General features: G+C 37.8%; 1 long non-coding RNA gene across 1 annotated transcript; it reads right to left on the bottom strand.

Moving 5' to 3' along the window:
• Positions 1-394: 394 nt before the first annotated feature.
• On the bottom strand, positions 395-22,009 carry LOC114473972 (uncharacterized). Its single transcript, XR_003675325.1, has 3 exons — positions 21,887-22,009; positions 648-795; positions 395-522 (listed from the first exon to the last, which is right to left on the bottom strand). It is a non-coding gene; the product is annotated as an uncharacterized LOC114473972 (long non-coding RNA).
• Between the last annotated feature and the right edge of the window lie 3,319 nt (positions 22,010-25,328).

Below are 25,328 nucleotides of genomic sequence, written 5' to 3' on the forward strand. Positions count from 1 at the left end.
GCTTTGGGGAACTGCCAGAGACTGTGGAGTTGGTGCCGAGTGCTGTTGCGGGCAAACAAGCTTCTGTGAGTCATCACGAAGGTGCCGAGGGTGGCACTGGCAGCTGAGGGCAAGCCACATTGTGCTGCAGATCAGCCACTGGTTTAAGGGAGGGGACTACAGGTGGATGCAAGTGGGTCACAGGGTGTGAGATTGCTGCAGGGTGGTGCTGGAGGGCTGCTGGTTGCGCCACAAGGTCCGCCGAAGATGCCAGAGTGTGCTGTTGGAGGGCTGCTGGTTGCTGTGGTTTCGCTGCTACTACAGGGTACTGCTTTAAAATAAGATAAGATAATAGTTTATTCATCCCACAAAAGGGAAATTCATAAAGTAGAACAATAGAATAGGATCAACTTACTGGACTTTTTTGATGATTTGCTAGATGTTTTAAAAGCTAAGCTCAGTTGATGATTGTTGCTGTGTAGTAACAGCAGTGAAAATGTGTTCCATCCCTGCACTGCAAGCCACACTTCCTGATTTTGAATTCTAAAATAGACAGATGAAACGAGTATAACAAGCTGTACTTTTAGAATCGATCATGTAAATTGTGATTTCTTTCAGGTAAAGTAATACAAATAGTGGATGAGTGATAGTAAACAGAAGACAATAACCTGCATGCTTCACAAATGAATGCCCTCTTATATGGTACTCTACCATACACCTGGCAGCCTTGTACGAGCAGAGGGGACATTTATAAGTGTCTGCTTCACAGATCTGACCCGTCAACGTCTCTCCATCTGCCAAAATACTGCGATGTGTCTGTATATAAAGAAATTAACAAGAAAAGCGTGTCAATTAGAGTTGGATTAAGTACCAAACATTGTTTTTTTTTTTTACAACTGTATACACCAGTGGTCCCATACCCCTTCAGACATTTAATGTGAAGCCATGTACCCCCTACTCCTGCACACTTACCAAACATTTCAACCTTGGGGTCGTGGCCCCATTGCAGTCACCTGGATTTTAAATGGGGTCCTCTGAAAAGTCTAATTTATAACAAAAAATGAATCAAAATATTTTTTTAATGTTTTAAATATTATTCCTCTTCAAATTATAACACCATACACATCAAACAATATTGAACAACCGTATTCCTTCACTTTCTGAAATATAAATCTAGTTTAAATAAAATGCAGTATAAAAATATCTGAGCTGGCGCATCACTTTGTGCACTAATCCTGGCAACAACAAAAATCAAAAACTAATTCTAGTTTCCTATTATTTATTCATTTCCCCCTATGAAAATTTGCGGACCCCACTTTGGGAACCTGGGGTATACACCATTTGAAGGCAGTAAGTTTCTTTTCGTGAGGGTCTGAAATTAGCTGAAGAATACACACTAAGAGCAATAAGTTAGTGGTAGTACAAAAACAAGATATATTGTATAGCAGCATTGAAAATAATATCATCAGATAATAAAAGAAGAAACAAGATACATGATTGTCTTACTATAGAAGGACAGGGGAGCGATGTAATTTTGATTGGTTTGACATTGTAATCTCCACCTCTGTCACAAGAGCACGCACGTAGCGTGGATAATATCAACTCGCTTAATTTAGCGAGTTGTAATCGAGATTCACAGGACAGATTCTGTCTGATGGAGAATGTTTGGTTAGGTGAAACTCCCTAATGGAGATAAATCCAGGATGTCATTATCTAGCTTTGTTGTATAGACCCAAGAAGCTAGACTCAAAAACAAAATGACCAAAAGGGCTACACAAAAACAAAACATAACAGACCCTGGCAATACTTCCATTTTACTTCACTCTAAAAAATTCCCATACTTGTCCGAAGAAGTGGCCGGGGTCAGTAACCCAAGGTCGCGTATCCCAAAGTTGGGGATTTGCGTTTGGCTTGAGGAAATTTGGTGCAAAGTGGTGGAAAAACAGCTGATATATTGCATTTTAAATGCTTTAACATTAGCCTAAAGAAAGCATTAACCTAGCAATAACATTAGCCTAGCATTAACATTAGCCTAGAATTAGCATTGGGCTAACTATAGTATTAGCCTAGCATTAACAATAACCTAGCATCAGCTTTAACCTAGCAATAACATTTACCTAACATTAACTTTAGCTAGCAATAGCTTTGTATTATTGTGAACCTAGCATTAACATTAATGTAGCATTAGAATTAACAGCAATAGCAATAACCTAGCAATAGCTTAGCATTAGCCTAGTTAACCTAGCATTAGTCTAACATTAGCATTGGGCTAACATTAGCCTAGCATTAGCAATACCCTGGCATTAGCCTAGCAATAGAATTAGCCTAGCATTAACATAAGCCTAGCATTGCCATTGAGTTAAGAGTACCATTAGCCTAGCATTAGAAATAACCTTGCATTAGCATTAGCCTAGCACTAACATTTACCTAGCATTAGCTTTAACCTAGCAAAAACATTTACCCAGCATTAATATTAGCTAGCAATAGCTTAGCAGTAGAACAGGAAAAAACAGTAAAACCAGTTGGAAGGCTAATTTACATAGTAGTATGTGTTAAAAACCCAGTATATGTTGATGTGAATTTTCCAGTGACATTATAGGCCCCTCCCACTGATCACAGCCTGTTTTTAATCAATTAGCCACCTGCTCCCATCTGTCTTGGTTCATCCAACAGTATTTTGAGGACAACACACCACATTGTCTTTTCGCTGGAGCTGTTAGCGTTGGACGCCGCTAAAAGTGGCGCTATCTGAGATCGCAAAGCATGATGGGTAATTTTTACATTGAGTCTTGTTTAGGACTGAACAGTCATCATGTGGATCAAATATGAGACTGTTCGAATGTTGACAGTTATAGTGGTTTTTCTATTATGGTGTGCTGAATTGCACCAGTCGAGAATGCAAGGCATAATCTTTAAAAACACAAAAAAAACAATTAAAATAAATAATATCAATTGTTTTGACTTAAATTAAATCCTAGTGAATGTTAAAACAAGCCACTGTTGGTCACATTTAAAAGTAAAATAAATTCACATAAATAAAAAAGAGAACATGGCCAAGGGGTAAAACCAGGAAAGTCAGATGCTTTAGTGATTGACAAACCTACAACATGAAAAGCATGAAAGCTATTAATTATTTCATATTAGATATTCAATTTTAGTCAGTGTACTGTATTTACATCAGATTTTTGTTTTGACCAGCAGATGGCGCTGATAACCCAGTGGTTGGTTGGCATGCAGCTATTCTAGCAGTGAAGAAGAGATGCTATGCTAGCAGACAGAGCTACCTACACTTTTGGAGATCCCTGTATCACTGTTTTGGTGCATAAAAAACTACAATAAATAAACGAATGACGCTTAGCCTAGCGGATAGGTAACAAAAGGCGGTTTGCCAGGCCTATAAAGCACTGGGGGAAACCCTGGGTCTTTCTGGCCTTTGGACCTTTTTTGAATTAGGATCAGGTGTGACAAAACATTGAATTTGAGCATCTCTTTAACCCTCATAATATCTTTGTTACCTTTATTACATTGATATGTTGAAGTCATTTTGACCTATTATATAAATCTATTAAAAACAGTAAAAAATAAATAAATAAATAAAAACGAAACTGGTTAAACCTATAAAAACTTTCATCCATCCATCTTCAAACCTGCTAATTCCCTTTTATCAGGGTCGCGGGGGTCTGCCGGTGCCAATTTCCGGCTATCATCGGGTGCTGGGCGGGGGTACACCCAAAAGGGCGACATAGACAGACAACCACTCACTCTCTCATTCACTCCTAAGGGCAATTGTTTGTGTGTGTGTGTATCAATTTTCTGCCTGCAACATATTAAAATGGGCTTAAACTTACCAAAATATTTAGTAATAGTAATGAATCGGTGAACATCAGCTGAAAAGTGGGAGGCCAGACAGGATCCTTTGCTTTGGAACCTCAAGTCAACACCTGTGGTGAACCTCAAGTGGCATTCCGCACTGACACTACCACCACTGTGGTAAAAATGCAGATGTTTGAAAACCTGTGTGTGCAGATGAAAACGAAACATGCCTGCAATCTGCACCAGACCCTACCCCGATTTATAACGTGTTTCAGTACAAGGCACACAAAGTGCAGCGCTGTGCATGGCCAAAATACCATGGAAGTTGCTGGCCTCATTTTGCCACCCCTAACTCAGTAACACACACATTCTCTGCACATGCATGAACACACAAACCTCTCACTTGCTCAGACCTGCACTATTATTTGTCTGGGCTGGTAAATACGCTAGGTTCCATAAGAAATTCTTTACCAGAACAGAAAGCGAAATTTCCTCTGAGATTTGTGGCACGTGTGTGTGTTTGTGTGTATGTGTGTGCGTGTGGGGGAGAGATTGAATGAGAGAGTGAGAGTAAAAGAAAAATGGTAAAACAGTGCTTGTGTATGCAAAAGTAAAAATAGCAAAGATGTGCAAGTATGGGCATGATTAGTTTCAAGTGTGTGTGGGCGTGTGTGCGCGTTTGCACGTGTGTGTGTGTTGGACAAGCTCAATCAGCAGCAGCTGATGGGAAGGATAGTGAGGCAGCTGGGGCCTCCTAGCCAGTCCTTCAATTTCCTTCCCAGTCCAGTCAGTGGAGTGTGTAATTACTACGGGGCCAGCCTAGGGGCTTGAATGGAAGTGCAAAAATACACACAAATGTATACAGACAAACGCACGCATGCAGGCACACACACGCACACACACACATCAGCATCGACTCGATAACAACTATTATAACCATCCCTGATTTGAACACCTCCCACATATCCTCTAGGCTGATGCTGGTCCTGATACTGATAGCTACCATGAGATGGTTGGGATCTATATTCATCAGCAAAGTCTGCTTTAAAATCTCACATTGGATTCTAGGTTTGGCCACACTGGACTGAGTGGCCAAAGGAGCTGAGAACAGCTGATAATCTTGACACTTTGATTTTGCTTGGTTTGCGTTCACAAGACACTTTTTGAATCACTACAAGTGACAGGAAAACCCTGTCGGTACAGGGCTGCTTGTTATTGATGTAAAATGACTTAAATTGCACAATGGAGATATGGTTTCCAGCAGTAATAAGCAATAAAGTGAACAAACAAAGGTAAAGCTCACATCTCCTCAGCGTACCACAGAGCCTTCCAGTTTTCCTGCAGATGGCAGAGTTTAGGGAGACCTGAGCTGCATCTTCTGCTTGAAACTTATTTAATCTTTGTTTTTCCAGGAAGCTTCTCCAAACATTCACATGCACCTGCCACTCTTCACTGCTTTCCTTCAGCTCTCATGCATTCTACATTTTGAACATGCAAAATACTAATTTTATTAAGGAGGTCCAAACCACATATACAGGCACATCAATTTGTGCTTCAATGTTAGTAGGTACGGTGCAGCAGGTGTAATTAAGTACACAACAGATTTTGCAGATTTTTATTTGAGATCTTAGTAAATCTGCCCCATTTCTTATATATACTGTATATATATATATATATATATATATATATATATATATATATATATATATATATATATGTATACTGTTGCCATTCAACATGTGACAACAACATATGAGCTTTGTCTATACTTCAACTCAGTGTCCGCTGACTTTCTTCTTAATGTTAAGCTCATAACAAGTCGTGTTTATAGACAAAATGAACCTAAGTTTTAACACCAGATTTAGAAGGCACAGTTTTGCATCTATACAAGAATGCAACAGATAGGCTAGCTAAAGATTGTATGTATATGCTAGCTCGGGGGTCTGCTGCAATGTGGCTCTTTGACTTTTTTGCAATAACTCCCTATAGCTTTAAAAAATATAGAAGAGGCTAATAATGATTAATGACAAATAAAATTATTATATATCAATATTCATCTCCAGTTTTATATTGTTTGATACAGTATTAATTTATTTGATATCATTTAAATGTTGTTTATTATTTCCATATGTTACTTGTATCTATATTATTTAAGTTAATATTGTGTCAATTTGGCCCTGAAAATAAAAGGGTATTGTTTTTTGACAAAGTGTGTGAGGTTTCAGTTTTTCAGTGAAACCACACTGATTAAGCCCCGGAACCATTTAAAAAAATACAGAGTAGGCACCGGTATTGGATAAAACCCAACCGATACCCAACCCTACTCAAAAATGATAAACAAAAATATGGACCAGTTTATAGCTGAGTTAATACAGAATGTCACAGCATTGTTAATTTCACTAAATCAAATTTATTAAATTGGAATTGTCATTGTCTGTGATGGGCTGGTGCTCAGTCCATGGTGTACCCCATGACGGAGCGCTATGAGTGCTAGAGATAAGCACCAGCAGACCTGGAGAAATGTATTCAGACATTCGCAATCGCAGATCAGCAGTATTACAATTCTAGTTATCAACTTGAAAAATTAACCCCCGGGTTTCCAATCTGGATCAGTGCTCACATTAAAGGGCTGGAATATGCAGCATTTGACCAAATGAAAACATGGAGAAACCCAGCAGAGCAGCTTCATTTACCAGGGAGTTACAGACGATCATTCTTATATATGGTCCTATATCTTGTCTTTGAGGGGTTTTGGGAACCCATATACCCAATATTAAATGGGTTGACTTTGCCAAAACATTAGAGTATAACAATTCCTCAATTGAGTTCAATGTCTGTTGAAATGTTATAGGCTTCATAAATTTTACTAATGCAAATTTTCATTTTATTATGCTTTTGTTCGTGTCATGATACTAGTTCCATATGACCCACAATACAACAAATCATGTGGCTTCATTTATAAAAAATACAGCACAACATGTAGCATGTTTACATTAATGGTCACATATTACAAAATTTGCACTTGTTTAATCATCAATAAACCATGGGTTTCTCATTAAGTGCAATCGAGCTCTTATTTCTAAACATGTCAGTGAGTTTTCCGCATTTGTTTTAGATGACTTTAGAGAGGTTCCTTGTTGCAATTACAATTTAATGGGACACGCGTTCACCATGTGTGGCAAGCGGCGTCTAACGGAGAGAAGGTGAGATTTCTCTTCATGTTTTAATGCTTCCACTCCGTTAGTGTGTTACATGTGCACACACATGTGAGTGTGTATGGCAGTTGTCGCCCTTGTCCTGCAGGAATTTCACCAGTAGGCTTGAGGACAGGCAGACAATTAAACAGGTCTGCGTGGGGTAACCTCAGTACGTCTGTGGGGGGCGGTAGACACACAGCTGGAGGCAGCAGGCAAGGCGAGAACAGCAACACCTCCAACGGACATGCTCTCTGTTTCACAGGCAAGCACTGTGACACGCACACTCATACACACGAAATGCACTCATGCACAGAAATATGTCAGTGGGAAAGAAGGATGATTAAGAAGTTTAAGAAAGAGTGAGAGGAGCATGTCTGGACACAACCTGAACTCTAAACATGTAGCAAGCATAGATTTATTCAGACTGAGGTACTTTTATATGATCGTCCATAACAATGACACTGAGCCTTGTATTGTGCTTAAAATGTTCTAATGCAAGACACTGCACCTCTGAAGATGTGCCAGGGTATTTTCCACCTTATAGGCTTCTATTTTTTCATTTAAAGCTGAGGATGTGGTCAATACGGCAGAGCACTTGTGTGGATTTTTCAGCAAGTCGGCTCACAATTGTCCAGTGAAAGCAGCTGTTGGAGGCAGAACTGCGTACCAACTGTCATCACTGGTGGGATAACTACACTGGCATAGCTATTGTACGTTACATGTACAAACATTTAAAAATGAGCATTGAGCTGGGACAAACTATTATTTTTTAAACGATTAATCTTGCGATTATTTTTTTGATACATCGATTAATCTAACGATTCATTTTTTTCCAGTTCGATTCGACCTGATGCGATTATTGATTATCTCCCCATTAATTGACTAAAAGTATTTCATAGATGTTGATTTACACATCTAAAATGGAAAAAGAAAAAAAAAAAAAACATGAATTCCTTAACATTGCAATATATGTTTATTGCTCTTCAACTCAAAATTCCAAAATAAAGTTCAAGTAAGAATATAAAAGTACTATAAAATAATGCATTTAGAGTAAGAGGTAGCATTCAATAAAAAATACATTCTGCCACTCACATTTTTCTTGAACTCAAAATTCGAAAACGCTAAAACAGAAAGTGATTTTCCAACAAAAAATAAACTTTCTTTTTACCTTAAGAATAGTGTGTGTGTGTGTGTGTGTGTGTGTGTGTGTGTGTGTGTGTGTGTGTGTGTGTGTGTGTGTGTGTGTGTGTGTGTGTGTGTGTGTGTGTGTGTGTGTGTGTGTGCGTGCGTGCGTGCGTGCGTGTGTGTGTGTGTGTTGCTGCTGCCACTGATGACACGGCGAGTGTTTCCTCCTTGTCCCGTTGACGCGCTGCCATCACGGGGAACAGCTACCTTTGACGAACGAGTGCGTGTCTTCACTGCCTTTCACTTTTGAAACTCGGAGGAGCCACTCGCGTTATTCTCCCGCTATTCTTTGTTTTGGTCAAACAACGCGTCAATGCGCTGCGCATGTTAAGTCATTGATTACGTCAACGTGTTGCCCCGGCCCTAGTGGCAACACTGATGTACTCACAACTTAACTAAAGGCAGCACACTATTTTTTTCAATAGTGCTCAGCTCCAGCTCAAATTTTGGGACTCAATTGCAGAGCCCGAATGTGCGCAGCTCACGACTTATGTTCTCACACTATACAGATCGGCATTCTGACACAACATGACTGCTCACACCGTACGTCCATACACGACACGTCGGGGTCTTGTTTCCGGAAATGTAATGTACAAATTAGATGAAGAAGAAGAAGAAGAAGAAGAAGAAGAAGAAGAAGAAGAAGAAGAAGAAGAAGAAGAAGAAGAAGAAGAAGAGGAAGAAGAAGAAGAAGAAGAAGAAGAAGAAGAAGAAGAAGAAGAGGAAGAGGAAGAGGAAGAGGAAGAAGAAGAAGAACCCGGAAGTGAATAGACAGTGATGTGATGGACCAGGAACTAGCTGGACAGACATTGGCAATACGGTCCGTCGATTGTACAGCGGTCCTACTGTGCAGTGTGAGAGGTAAGCCAGTCCTTGGCACTGCTTCAACAGTGCGATACCCTCACAAGGGGCAACTGGGATTTCAAACATGTTCGATTTTCTTGCGACCATACGATTGCTTATCGGGAGCTGGTTGTGAGGTGTTAATCGCTTCTCGTGACTCCATGTATACTACACGATGTTGTCACTCTGATCAACGCTAAACAGTCAGAGTGTCAGACCTGTTGCTGTGAAATAACTCTGAACTAAACTGTCACTGTGAATGTACATATACTGTACGTATATTATTTAATTTAAATGTCCATTTACACACACTCGTTAATGGAAATACTGAAAAAGATAATCACCTTATGTTATCCTTCTTTTGCACTATTCACCACTGCACTATTATCCTATTATATTATATTATTATATTATCCTATAGTCTTGTACATATTAGTCTTTAATTACTGTTTATATTTTTTTACTGTTCAGAGAGTGCACAGTTCACCAAGTCAAATTCCATGTGTTTAACATACATGGCCAATAAAGATGTTTCTGATTCTGATAATACTGCTGAGTTAATTGAACTGCCCAGTCAAAAATAATAATATAATTTAAAAAAAATTAAATTAATACAATTTTAAAAATAATTTAATTATAAGAGAGGACCCTCTGTGTGTGTGCTTGAAACTCCAACATAAAAATATGTAATGTATTGGGGCTGATGTACAATCAATCTTCTTTTCTTAGTTGGCTTTTTTCTGGGTTATACTTTAATAAATCTTGAATTTCAACAATATCCCAGAGAGAGAGAGGGGGGATGTGGATCAGGATTAGGGTTAGGGTCAGGAAAGTTTTTTATGTTCCCCTCATCAATTCCTGTACCCAATAATCTAAATAAAAAACCTGTTTGTAACCAATATACACAAAATTGATATGCAAAAAAAAACACATCGAAACTGTTAGGAAGAGGTTAAAGTTGTTAAAGGAGGAAATTGTTGTTAAAATAACTATAATATATAAATAAATTACATGAAGCAAAAATAATAAAATAGGATAAAAACTGCTTTTTTGTTTAGGGTCTCATCCATAGTTCACATAATTAAGACCTGTTAATTAATTAAATAAACAAATAACTAAGTAAAATGTTGTAAAACCAATTGCTTTTATTTTGAAAAAATGTTTGTAGGTAGGGGCGCTGTTAACCGGGTTGTGGTGGCACCCTGGGGATTTCCAGCTATATGTTGGTTGAGGTGATAACTCCAATTAAAATGCTTCGCTTTGCAATCCCTACCAGGCAGCATCACAACATTTTGTGAAGAGTAGCACAAACAAAAAATGTGCCAAATAAATATCGTGCTGTGCAGCACGTAAATGTGATGCCACTCATGAAAAATCCTAAGTCCATTTCATGTCATTGTCAGGAACTTTGTGAAACTGGGCTGCGTATTTCATACTTCTTAGTCATCTACTGATGGTTCTGCCCACTAAGTAACTGAAATTACTGGAACTAGATAGAAAGAGACAGAGAAACCGCTTCACCCAGATCTTTTAAATCAATCAAACATTCAACAAACAGGAAGTAAATCAAAAGGAATAACAAACCAACAGGAAAAACCAGCTACTCATCTCAATAAACAAATAAATAAAATCTTCACAGCTGTGCGCTCAAACAACTCCTGACCTATGCACAAGGACTGATGGCCAACCGCTAAGAGCTAGCAGCAATGAGCCCCAATGTTCTGACTCCTTTGCACTCATTATCTTTCCCCTTCTTATCTTATGCATGAGGCTGAACTTTCAGCCTCTTTGTTGCAGTGCTGAGATCACATCCTGGTCTCATTCCACTGTCATTTTTCATCAGCTACCACCTGGTGATGTTCTTCATACACAACCTACCTGACCCACAGTGTGATGATATAAATCATCAAATACAATTTGCTTCACTGACTAATTAAAAATCATTTGAATTTCAAATAAATTGGCTGTTGCTCTGTCAACCTTGAAGTTGTCCATGTTCTACAACATCAAGAGACAAAAAACACCACAACTACAGTTTAAGTTTATTTACAAATAAAGTGTTAATGTAGAATCATTGATGAATCAGTTCTATATATTGATTCATATGATTTGTGCCTATTTATTGATTAGTGACTGTTATTTAAAGAACTATGAAAAAGTTATTTATTCTATTAAAATTATTGAATATTAATTTGGTGTGTTTTTGTCTACATCTGTCTTCTGGTTTTGTTTATCATAGTTAGTGGCTGCGTTCTTAGGACAGAAGGTTGTCTTCAGATATAGACAGTATGTATAGTGATGCAGGGAGACTGAACAAGAAGGTTGACAAATGTAAATATGACTTGTGTTCAAATAAAATGTAGATCAAACTGAAACTTAGCCATTGGCCTGATCAGTGCGAACAAAAACTTGATTAACTACAATTTGTAGCTAATCTTAGCTTGGAACATCACCTGATATATTTTCAAAACTTTATCAATACACATTAGAAGTCTATTTATTTAATCAAAATCTTTGATAAATGTCTGTGTTATCATCCATCTGTCGATCCTTCCAGACTGCATTGCCTTAATTTACCTTCATTTCCAAGTATATCTACGATGTGGTTGAAGGACAAAGTCAGTTTGACCATTTGACTTTCAAGCTTTCATGTAGAAAAACATCTGATGTATAAGTTGAACTCTTCTCCCTATGATGGTTGGCTGATCCGAGTAACTAGGCTTTGTCTCTGCACCTGTAATAGTGACAGCACATCACTGCGTCATTGGCTGGCATTTGTCAATGGCTGTGTTTCCATTACCCTTGGAAATGCGCAAAATCTAAATAGCGTAATAAAAATTGGTAAGTCATAAAAGTCAACCGAGTACAGTGTAAACACTGCCGAAAGAATGAGCGTTCTCAGATCCCCACAGAGGCATCCTGTGTCAAGTAAAAAACAAACACTAGTGAGCTGTAACGACCCTGACATGTTAACTAGTCAATCATTAAACAAGACATAGTTCACTAGTGAAGGCCAACATGCTCACTAGTAACTTGTGCAAGCTTTTTTTGCCCTTACTAGATGAACATCTTTACTAGTGATCAAGTAAAATTAAGTATTAAGTAAAGCCATTTGCAGCAGCACTAGTGAACTAGTAGGCCTAAGTGTATACTAGTTTACTAGTGTAGGAAAAATTAGTTATCGAAATAATTTTCACTAACAAGTTCGGATGAACTACAGCCGGGCCCGCCGAACGTCTCCGCGCCGAACAGCATGTACCACCTTCTCGAGAATTCAGTCAAATGACTTGGTTCCACCGAGTAAAAAAAACTAGCATTGGACGTGCAACATCGATGTCGGATTCTGGTATCGGTGTCAAAGCGATACAGAGCCGATACCGGACCTCGTCCCCCCCCCTTTCAAAAAGGTTTCCGAGAGGCTCTTGACATCCGCTCATAGAATATCCATGTCAAATTACAGCCCGATTCAACAAGCATTAACGGAGGAGTCGTCATTTGAAAAATGGCGCCCCGTGGCATATACAGAGTAGCGGGCCCCATTCCTATATTGGTTTGTGTCAATGATTCTTTACCACTAACTCTCGCAATATTTGACTTACAAATAAATGAGAAAACAACTGGAAATTGCCAAAAAATGGGGGGTGGGCCCCTCGGGCCCCTACTCAAATTGTGCGAGGCATAATCGTAATCTACGTTGAATTGCCTTTGAAACACTATATCACACAATTCCCATAAATTTGGAAATTACCAGAAATGGGGGGTGGACCCCGGGTCCCATTTAAAAAAAAAGGGCTCAGAGCGTCTCATCATATTCATTCATAGAGTATTCATACCAAATTGCATTCCATCTAACAGTGGAATAGTAACTTGAAAAATGGGGGCCCCTGGTGCTCCCATGACATGTACGTTGTAATGGGCCCCATCTATATATTGGTATATGCCAATGATTCGGTGCCACCCACCGTCGTAATATTTGACTCGCAAATAAATGAGAAATCGACTTTTGTTTTTTGTTTTTTTTTCTTTTGGAGCCCCCCTGGGCCCCAATTCAAAAATCGGGCTCGAGCCTTGATGCGTACACATCGATAAATTATACTTACCAAATCTCAGCCCAATCCGTTCATGAATAACAGAGGAGTAGTGATTTGAACTAATGTACACAAGAACAACAAGAACAAAGTGAGTGGCGTTTTGAGTCCGGTAGCCTGGCCTACAAAATGGGAGGAGCATGCACTGAGGCATCTCATTGGCTCCCAGGTCCAAAAGTCAACTCGAACACCACTGCGGATTTTGTTTTCACAAGTTTACTAGTGAACATGTTTCAGGAATTGCATCATTATAATTATTCCCTTTATTGGATATGGACATCACAATTACATTAGTTAACCAGATGTATTGTTTGGAGTGTGTTAGCACATGTACTATTTCACAACACCTGTCCACAGGAGGCTTTTAAAAAGGTTAAAAGTAACAGAAATAATAAGAAAATAAGGAGGAAATATGCACTGCACATAACATTGCAAAAAGAAAAGCAATATTCATATTTATATACAGTCACTTGTTATTGTGCAGAGGCAACACGAGCAAGTGAGAAACCATGTAAAACTATTAATGTAAACACTGTTGAAAGCATTGTCACTAGTTTGCTAACAAGTAAATAAACTGCTTACTAGTTAACTATAGTACAGGTCTATTGTGAATTTGCATGTAAAAATACACAAGTTAACTAGTAGTCTACTTTTTTCTTTATATATGGAAAAAGTTTTGTATCACTAACTAGTTAACTAGTCGTGCATTACACTTTTACTATGTGAGATATAAAGCAGTTACACCATGTCACTGGTCAACTGGTAAAATACGTTTTGCTCCAATAGCTTACGAGTGAGTAAAATGTGTGTTACTAGTTAACTTGTTATTTTTTCTGGGTACAACTAGTTAAATTGTATGCACAAGATAACTAGAGACCCTAATTCATGCCTGGCTAGTTAACATGTCAGTGTTTTTTCAGCTCACTAGCCAAAGTTTGTCTGTAACTTGTGCCTAATGTTTGATATTGTTCCCATCATCCCACACCCATTGTGAGTACACTGCTAGTCATCTGCAGAGATGTTACAACAGTTTGTGAACAAACTTCCGCCATCGCTTTGCAAAGAGAAAAAAAAAGCAGATTAAAGTTGTTTGAAACTTGTGTTTGTGTGGAAACTGATTGCAGTGGCAATGCTATTCTTGTTTGCTTTCGCAGCTGAGGCAGAATTACCTCAATTTTGTACAAAACAGTCAATTAAATTAACTGTGAAAGGTTATTTATTTTAACCCGGGGATACATGTTTTTTTTTTTTTCTCTATGTCTGTTGTTCTCTCTTCTTATAGATGTTTAGAAGAGTATAAAGAGGGGGAATAGTGGAAAAACAAAGAGGGGATCAGAGCTGGAGTCACACTGCCACCAGGAGGACGAAGGCAGGCACTGCAGAAACACACCAGTCAATGGCATCTTATTATGTTAAGTTATTTAGCTACAGGCACAATGACAAAAAGAAAGAAAAGAGAATTCCAGATGTACTGCTGTACTACTCTCATTGGGCCTTAAATATTTCAAATACACCTTGTCACCTCTGTTGTTTGTTTAGATATTTTGCCCATTAATCTCATTGAAAATCGAATTTCATCTATTTAAAATGGAAAACTGAGATGGTTCCATATCATTATTATTATGTGAACAACTACTATAAGTGGCCACTGTGTGCCAAGGATCCAACCATTTATTTGACTTGTTAGGAGGTTTTCCTAAAATACCCATTAGAATAAAATCCCTTTATTTTACTTTCATTGAGAAGCAACACAACTGATCAGTATTTGAATTCAGGCACTTCAACAAGTGATGCAAAGTCAACTGTTACTCATCTACATACTGTAACAGCAAAGACATGTAGATAAAGAAACAGTTATTCTAATATAAAATATCATTGTTGTATTTGAAATAGTTTCAAAACCTATTCAATTATTTATTTTTTAGATCCAAATTTAATGTAATGTCATGAAAGTGGTCATTGGTACCTTTGAAGTTAGGAATATGGAAGTAAATTTGTGTAAATCAGTATATGAATCAAAATGTTTATCACTGATTTTTATATGTTCTTTTTGTGTTGACTTTTTTTTTTTTTTTTTTTATTTTTTACAAAGAACTTTGAAGCGAAAAACATTGATAAAAATTGATTACAAAATCAGATTATTCATATTTACTTCCATATTATTTGATCCAAGCACAAATAAGTGCTGTTCAAAGTGTGGAGGAATTTTGCCAAATAAAGTTGTTGTTTTTTTTTTGGTTTTATTGTATGATTTAAAATAAATAAGTAAATAACGACTTCTCTTTTCAGACATGTATTCTGTGAACACAGTAGTTTCTTAGGCAACGTGCTGCCTTTGCCAAACCTGCAGATGACAGTAGAATTCCAAGTTTAACCATTAGTTTTTTGGGGGTATTTTGGACGTATTTGACGCAGTTTGTGATGAAAAATGAAGGTTAAAATGTTGATTATACAAATCAAATGATGCAACTCAAATATGTGTGCCTGAGAATTGGAAATATATAGAAGTGTTAAACACTGCAGTGAAGGTGGTGTCAGGGTCTGTTTAGTGTTGTGCTGTGTTTAGCCCTTGTGCATGGTCCGCTTTTAGTTCTTAGTCTTTGTTTCATGTAGTTTCATGTTTTGTTAAATTTTTTTGTGATTTTGTCATTTATAAATAATGCTTACGACTTGGTGAGATAATGTGCACAGCTCCACAGCAGCTCTGACCTTGTCGTACGCACACAATCATATGACAAAACAGGAAACGCCGACCCCACTACAAGGATGAAAATAAAGACGGCTCTGTGAAATTCATAAATTTGAGTGAATTAATCAGATATTACACATTTTACAATATCATATATGATGGACATATTTGCAAAAACAAAGAAAGTGAATATACAATGATACAGTGACCCCAGGGAGGGACTGATACAGTTTTATATAAATAATAATTGTAATTATAAACACATGATCATTTTGAAAAACTGCTTATCACTTCATTGGCTGCACAGCTGTAGCTGTTACAAAAAGGAACACACTCAGGGGCTGATTCACTAAGTTCAGAAATAAAGGGTGGTAATCCAGTTGCTTCCTTAAATCCTTTAGAAACACAGTTTTTCTCACCTGCTGGTGCTAGTGCACGAGTAGAACTGGTGCAGACCGCCCTTATTTAAATTAGCGTTTTGCTTATTTATGTGGAGACGTAAGTGCACACAAGCACTGACATTTGAGGAAGTTAATTTTTTTTTCATACAACAACTTTAAAACCTAATGATAAATTCTAAGGATTTGTTAGGTACATTATCTAAATATTACAATACATTCACACATGAACTGAGCTGCTGTTGACATGTGTCATTTACACATTTTTTGAAGGTTACAGTTTTTCAAATTTGTTTTTCACTACTTATCAAAGCTCTGTGAGCTGAGATCTCCTACAGGTGGTACCAGCCGTCCTCTGAGTAAAACACACGTCTGAACACTTCAACACTTTCAGCCCAGCATTAGCAGCCACACAAACACACTCCAACAGACTTTTCACCGCGACCGACGTGTGTGCCTGAGGGGGATCGGGCGGAGGAGGGAAGCCGTGGGTTCGTGACACTGGTAAACAGACTTCACTTATGGAGAGGCTTTTGTACCAAAGTGTTTTCCATTTCTATTTTTCCATTTCCTTATATCGAGTGCATTGCTGACACTGGACTGTAAGATGGTCGTACCCTTCAGTGAATGCCTCAAAATCTACAAACGGTGGGACACTGCTCCTCACTTGCTGTCAGAGAACAACATTTTGCTACTAAAAGCCAACAAATAAATTACCAAACTACGGGAAGAGATTCAACACCTTTCTAATGAACCAAGTATACGGACAGCGTTGTCCAGCAGTCAGTAGCGCTGTCAGTCTCCCTCCATAATATTCCATGTGACAATGACACAGTTCCCTGGGAGAATCCGGGTCCAGGACTGTCCTGTTCCACACCACGCCTGCCATTGTGGGCTGATGTTGTTGTTCGTGGATGGGAGAGAAACATGGAAAATGGCGTCCCTCCTCCGCTTATTCTCCATTGCTTTGAAGCTCTTTCATATGAAAATGGAGACAAACTCAGTCCAATTAAGCCAACTGAAAATGAAGCCAGGAAAACGCCTCTACCACCACCTGGATCAAATTCTCACTGGCCCAAATTCTCCTCCACAGCTTGTTGTAAACTTCTTAGAGCAGCAGTAAGGAGCCACTCTACCTACATGCACAATCACCGCTCCACTCTGTCTATCGCCGACCCGCCTCAACGCCAGTCATCCTCGGGGGATCCCCTGCGGACATCAGCAACCTCTTTGCCGTCAGACATAGAACCGTTTCAACGCCAACCGAGCCGATAACGGAGACTTCTCTGCAGCCTTCAGCCACCCGAGCACAACCAGATATTCCCACACAGCTACTCCAGTGCGAGCCATCCACGGTCACTCCACCACAACCAGCTGTGAAGTGTCCGCTGACGACCTCTCCGGGTCAGTAAAACAAGCCTACACACACTCCTAACATGTTATTCCCTCCAACTACACTCATTATGGTGATTCAATAAGTAGAAACAGCAGATTATTTAATGCCATCACACACTCCAGGTGCTACAGTTCATACCGTCTAAGACAAACTTAATCAAATGCTACTCACGCTGCCAGCAACAATCACTAAAATAGTGTTACATAGGGACAAATGATACTATCCGATGCGAATCGATACTAACCATGAAAGAGTTTTACTTTCTCTTTAACGTTCTAAAGGCATGTGGGAAATCAGTATTCATCTCTGGTCCTCTTCCTTCATGAAATAGAGGTATAGAATGCTTTAGTCACCTCCTACAGCAGCACAACTTCTTACAATCCTGCTGCAAACTCCATAATTTCACATTTATTGATAACTTCGATCTACTTTGGAAATGTGCTGATCTATTCAAAAGAGACGGTGTCATCCTAATTTTAATGGAGCACAAATGCTAAAATCAAACTTAGTGTGTGATTCACAATTCTACACGCGCATGACTAGCTGAGAATAAACGGACAGCTACCATCACTTCCATAAATAAGTCCTTTACTCAAAGCACAGAGCACATATACCCCGTAAACACTGTGCTGATTCATTCTGAATCCTTTCTCTTGAAATTTGTAATCCCAAAATTAAAATAGAAAAGGCCATCTTCCTGGTTATAAATTACCGTTGTCCTAGTTTCTCTCTGAATTCTCTGACTTTCTCATTGATCTGGTGCTGAACACTGATAAAGCTATCATAGTAGTAGTGACATTCATATTGATGATAAAAAACAACAACCTAAATAATTGATTTACCTCACTATTAGATTAAATCGGCTTCACACAAAATGAGAACAAACCAACTCATTATCTTAATCATGCCCTGGACCTTGTTCTAACATTTGGTTTAGATATTGATCATCTGACAATGTATCCTAAAAATTCTACTCTTTCGGATCACTTTTTGTTATCCTTTGAATTTAGAATTTAGAATATCAGCCTGCTTAAAGAAGAGTACACTATAGTAGATCACTGTCTGAAAAAGCTGTAGCTAGATTTAAAGATTGAGTTCCATCATTGCTTACCTCTGATCCATATGATATCTCTATCTATCTATAACAGAGAGGAGTTATCAATGTCTAACGACAGAGGAAATAGATCATCTTGTCAACAGTGCACACAGTTCTGAATGCTGTTGCTCCGCTTAAAAAGAAGACGTTATGTCCAAAAAGGGTCGGCCCCTGGTGTAACTCTGAATTGCGTCTTTTAAAACAGGCATCGCAAAAATTGGAAAGTAAGTGGCTCTCTCCAAAAATGGTGGAAGTTCATATTGTCTGGAGAAAGAGTTTAAAAAAAAAAGGTCTTTGCAAAATTAGAACTGTCAGGTTGGGGTTTTATTGTAGGGAAGGCAGGAACTCTTGGTTTCCCCTCCCAGCAGCTTTCTCCTGCTGGACACCAGCTGCAATGATTAATGATTAACTAACTGATGTTGATGATGTGTTGACTGATATAATTTGGTTTTCTTACTGCCTCATACTCTGTTTTTACAGGATTCAGATTCAGAATACTTTATTCATCCCCGAGGGGAACTTTAGTAGGATGACTTAGATGAGACCACACGTGTGTGGAATTCCCATGTCATCAGACCATCACAGAACGACAGAGTAACAAGCGGTCAACCCAAAATCAAGTACATTTTCCCAGAGCTTTACGGAACCAATGACTGCATCTCCTCAGCAGAAAGAGCCAATGTACAGTCTTGTCTGAGTAACTGTACATTCCGGCCAGCAGTGTCATGTGACAGACATTTACAACATCTGCAACATTTTTATGGTGGAGTCACAGCTGCATCTTCCAGTCGATGCTTATAAAGCCTTGGATTTGTATCTGCATTTGAGATACGAGATCAGATCCTCCCTCTAATTTGAGCTGAAACTACCTGTGTATACATCTGAAGAAAACAGATAAATCTCACACATGATCCTGATTAAGGAAAGAGTCAAAGTAAATTAAGTAGCTAAAGTTCAATAAAATAATAATACAATAATTAGGGATGTAACGATTAATTGTAAGGCAGTCAAAAATCGATTCATAGGTATCACGGTTGATATCGATTTTCTGAAAATTGAATCGCAGTACTTTTCTTAACCAGCAGAGGGCGCAATCCACAAGTGCAGGCGGCGGGCGGAGACTGCTAATACTTTCTTTCTGGCCGCCTTCTACTCTTAAATATGTTAATAAATGATTCATTACCTCTTTAGTCCCGAAAGAATATCTGTAATATTATTTGAATATCTGTAAAAGTCACGTTTTTCTATTAGCTCTGTCTGCTAGCATAGCATCTCTTCTTCACTGCAAGATATCTGCATGCCAACCGACCACTGCGTTACCAGCGCCCTCTGCTGGTCCAAACAAATATGACGTAAATCAGTGCAAAAACGGGTTTTTTTTTAAAGTCCAATTGTTAAGGCACAAAACACATTTTCAGTTGCACTTTTAACAGAAAAAGAACTATTATGCAGTTTTGCATTGTTTATTATAGAACCAGAATTTAAATTAATAGGCTTCATTTTCATTTGTATTATTCCTTTATTTATTTCATTCAAGATTTATTTTTAGTTAAATTGCATTGTTTTGAATAGTTTATCAAGGAATTCTTTTGACAATGAAAAATAAAAGGAAAATAATACAGTAATATACAGTAAAAAAAAAAATGTCTACAGTCCCATTTTGTAAAATAAATCGTGAGAGAATCGTATCATGAACCCAGTATCGTGAATCGAATCGTATCGGGAGTTGAGTGAATCGTTACATCCCTAACAATAATAGACTGGAGAAGACTTGAGTGATGTGTTTTATTTAGATCAGTGGTGAACAACCCTGGTCTAGAGAACTGCAATCCTTTATGCTTTCATCGTGTTCCTGCTCCAACACACCTGTTTCCATTGAGCTGCTCGTTAGCAGGCTTTCTGCAGAGCTTTATGATGACACTGACTAGATTCAGGAAACATGAGTTAAGATCAAATAAATCATGTGATCTTAACTGTAGTAAAGTAGTACAATGTTTTATAGATTTGTAGTCATGTGCTAATTCATGATTGATATCATATTCGTTTTGTACAGTATGAATTTCTGTGAAAATTCTATTGGTAAAAGCAGAAAAATATTTTCATCATTGGTTACAAAACAAGAAAACTTGGCAATGAAACAACTATTAGTTGCACCACAGTTGAACCCGCTCTAAAAAATCCTTTTCAACATATTGTCTGACTGCAAAGGATGTTCTCATGCAGCAAATTTCAAAGTTTTCACATGTATCCCTTTACATTACAATGAATCTTTGTGTTCATCATAGCTTTTAAGGAAGCTGGGGAAATTTAGCAAAGTTACGTGACCTGATCCAGGACCTTAATACATAACCCTTTTAACCAAGTAAATGAAAGCACCACATTTACCATAAACTACAAACATATTGTATGTGTGTATTTACTAATTACTAAAGTGTGAGCCATAAGTTTAAGTCAAAAACATTCATACATTCACTACACAATATCCACTGTAAAGCCATCACCAGACAATGCCATCCAGCTCTGCATGAAACTCAGGGTAAGAGCTGTAGGTGCATGGTAACTCAATAACTGCTCCATATGTGTGCCACAAACCACGTAACTGATTAAACATTACTTCAGTTGTGTCTTTGCACAGCACTGTTGAACCTGTGCAGAAGCATAAGAAGATCTCCAGTTTTCTTTGGTCTGTGCTTCTCACATAGCAAATGAGTAGTTCAGGGCCGACTTGTTAGCTGTTCTCTTTGATTCATACAGTTCCATTGTGTTGTTTTTGGTAATGAGTGCTGACAAGGCATTGTAAATGAAAATATATATTTTTTTAATGAATTAAACAATGAAAGCCCTGATATTATTGTCATTCTAAACTTGGTAGTATTATTAATAACTAGCAAGTCTAGTTTTAATGAAAATTAAAAAAATAGTTTTATTCCCGCCCCCCCAAATCGATTGACAGTTCCCCAGGCAGCTCTGATCTGTTGTTTACTGTTTACTACTGCTGCAAATGGCATCATGTCTAAACAACCAAACTAATGAGCTGGTGCTCAGGGAACAAAAAAACAGAAAGAAGAGGAGGAAAAATGTGGAAAAGCCAGAGGTAAGCCAGTGTTTGAAGATCCACGACAATTTATGAATCCATGATAGTCAAACAAGTTAGCAGAGCGACCATGCTAAGGCATATTAGCAGCTAGTGCTAAACACATACCTGTCAAGAATCCCGTTTTAGCCAGGAAACTCCCGTATTTTACCCCTCTTTCCCGCCATCTTCCCGTATTAGTATTTTCCCGTAAATATCCCGTATTTTAATGTAATAATAATTAAAAGATGCCTTACTAAACTGAACGCCGTCACTAGCCTCGCGAGAACTTCCACCTGAAATGGCCTGAGTGGCAGTTCTCGCGAGATTAGTGCTGACAGCGGCAACAAACCCGGAAACAACTCAGAAAAAAAAACAAAGAACTGGTGTAAATATGTTGTAAAATGTGACAGAGAGTTTATCTTCCTAAAGAGCAGCAGGATGGGACACAGTTACACGTTCTGTAAGATTAATAACTGAGATTTTAACGTCTCCCACAGCGGAAGGAACACGTAAGTCACCATGAAAAATCAGCCAATCACAAGCGTCACAAATATACACTCCTTTCAAAAAGTGTTAAAGAATGTAAAGTCTGCAATAAATGTGTCTAATAAGTCATTAGTGAATACCAGAGAACCACATGAGAGAGCATGAGAAATTAAAAGAAAATATGTAATGAAAATAAAATGATAATGTCTAACTTAAAGACAAGCAATGTGAAATTAACAGTAAATATGCAACGTGTTGACTTGTATATAAACTGTAAGTATATTTAAATAAACACATGTGCTTCATATACACATTTATGTTTTTATTTAGGCTGTTTCATAATGTAGGAATTAGAGCTGGGTGATATATCGAGATTCAAGATGTATCAAGTTTTCTATTTTGGCGATATAGAAAACTATAATATTTCATATATATATATATATATATATACTAGTTTATTATGTATCAAAATACTAGTTTTAGGAGTCGCTGCTTTTACTTCTCAGAACAACATGTAAAGCTCAGTTAGATGGATTAATGAGTGCACATATTGCTGTTTGTTAATAAATGTCCCTGTGTGGCATTTTGCAACAGCAAATTCAACCCAGAATTGTCTTTCTGGTCAGACTTTATTTGATAAAATTATCTAGATTTATATCATATATCACTATTTTGAGAAAATATATTGAGATATGAGTTTTGGTCCATATCACCAGCCCTAGTAGGAATGTTCACAGGGTTTTGGTGATAATAAAGATCAACCTACCAGATTCTAATCACATATTGTATTTAGTAAGTGGTTGACAAGTGGCTATTTTAGATTTCTTATACACCTATTTTAAAATATAAGGGATACTGAGCTCGGTTGGGAGGGTGGGACGGCTCGTAGTCGGCGCCAGAAAATGTCCCTTATTTCCAAATCCATAACTTGATAGGTATGGGTAAACAGAAACAGATAAAATACCAGCTTAAGAAAAACATTGAATGCATGGCAACAGCGGTCTATTAATTTATTACATTGTAGTTTAACATCATTTTAGGAGAACTATGGATTATGTACATGTAAGGAGTGACATCACAGTTTGTGTTTTATACAGGCGGCCTTATTTATTTAACCAATATATATGTACAAATGACTTAACATGATCTATAGATAGGTAAACATATTATAAACGCATAAATGATTAAGAAGAATGTTAATATTTTTAATTTAGTCGAGACCTTTTACTTTTATTAAAACTGTATTTTATAAGTAAACTTGTGTTGTATTAGTATTCTATGTAAATCTACTTCATAAATAATAAATGACTTTCATCTACTTGTATTTGCTTTGTGCTACATCTTAAATCTGTACAGCTTTTATACTATTTATAAATATCTAAATTTTTATAAATTTCTAATCACATCATGCATATCCTATGACTTGGTTTGATTGATAGACTAGCTAGTGGGTTCATATTCTATTTTTCCCCCTTCAGATTCACTGAGAAAATGTGACGATGTCATCGATGACCCACTGGCAGGAAAACCAGGAGAACAATGTTGTTAGTCTGGACTGCAGGATGAATAGAATGGATGGGGCTTGTTTTAGCTTGTGTTGGTTAAAGCTGCTTTAAAATGCACCACCAGAAAATGAAGCTATTTTTACTAAATAGTTTCTTTGTGCAATACCTCTGTGATCTGCAATTGTTTACAATGATGTGTGTTCATTACTGCAATTTCAGTATTGTTATGTTAAATCTGGAGGTTTTGCATCTTTTCACAAAATGTGAATGTCAATAATACATTTTAGTCATAAGTATTTCAATTTAAAAGAGTACTTGATGAGTCAAACCACCACGATCTATCTATTTTTTTATCTGTATCTTGTTTTTGTGCAATGCCTTACTCTAATAATATTAATAATTTGTCACTAAGATATTTAAATTGGCTTTTAGTTACCTGTTTGTGTTCTTTTATATGTGTATGTGAAACCCTTTTATTAAAATGAAATAAAAAGTCAAAAAAAAGGAATTCTGCTCATGTTTTCTCCTGATGTAAAGCGTCTTTGTGGATTTGGTGAAGACCACTATGCAAGTTTTTGAAATTATTCTGATAATAATAATATGGCAATGATGTAAATATCAATTACTTGGTAAAATAAAACGCCATATAAGGGGGCGCCAAAAGAAATCTTGCCTAGGGCGCCAAAGGGCTAGGGCCGGCACTGCCTGTCGTGCATGCATGAGCCCACACTCAAAGCATGAGCTGAAATCTGCTTCTGAACCAATGGCCCTAGTGCATATAGGTGAGGGGCACGGCTTTTGAGGAAGCAAAGAGGGGAGGTGGTGGTGGAAGATGAAGCACGGAGAGAATACTACTTTCAAAATCATGCTAGTTTTCGAAAATTACCAACCATGCCTTTAATTGGTATGAATGCTAATATAATAATAATAATAATATGTGGTAATATCCTATTGAAATAAGTCCAAATAATCAGATTTATATTGTAACATAGAGATCCAATACTCACCTGTGAGGCACATGGTACATAGCCTCTGGTTTACCAGATGGGCACTGGGATTGGCGAACAGGACGAATAGTGTGTGTGTTCCACAGCTGCTTGTACTCATCCAGTTCTTGCTGTAGGACACCCAAGAAGCAGTACCGCACCAAACTTGTATGCTCACAACTGCCATTAAAGAGATGCCTCTTCCTCAAGTCCGCAAACAGATCAATCTAAAATTGACTACTAGGCAGAAATCACATTTTACTATAATGTTGCACCAAGATATTTTTATTATTATTAGGGATGTGAAAAAACCTTGTCAGAAAACTAAATGAGACTAAAACCTTTGTTTCCGGAAGTAGAAAACCAGCTTTCAATGCGTTGGTTGGATGTTGAAGTGCCGTACATGTGGCTTTTGGCTCTTGCAAATTCATGTGGATGCTCAGATCTCAAAGTACAGTGAAGTGCTGACATCAGACTGTTTTCTGTGCCGCAGTCTGTACGAAGGCGCATTGGAACCACTTCAAATTCTGCAACACACTGCATATAGTTTGTAGAAATGATCTCAGGTTCATTGTTGGACTTTCCACATTT

The sequence above is a fragment of the Gouania willdenowi genome, chromosome 13 (assembly GCF_900634775.1).
Source record: "Gouania willdenowi chromosome 13, fGouWil2.1, whole genome shotgun sequence".
Lineage (NCBI taxonomy): Eukaryota > Metazoa > Chordata > Actinopteri > Blenniiformes > Gobiesocidae > Gouania > Gouania willdenowi.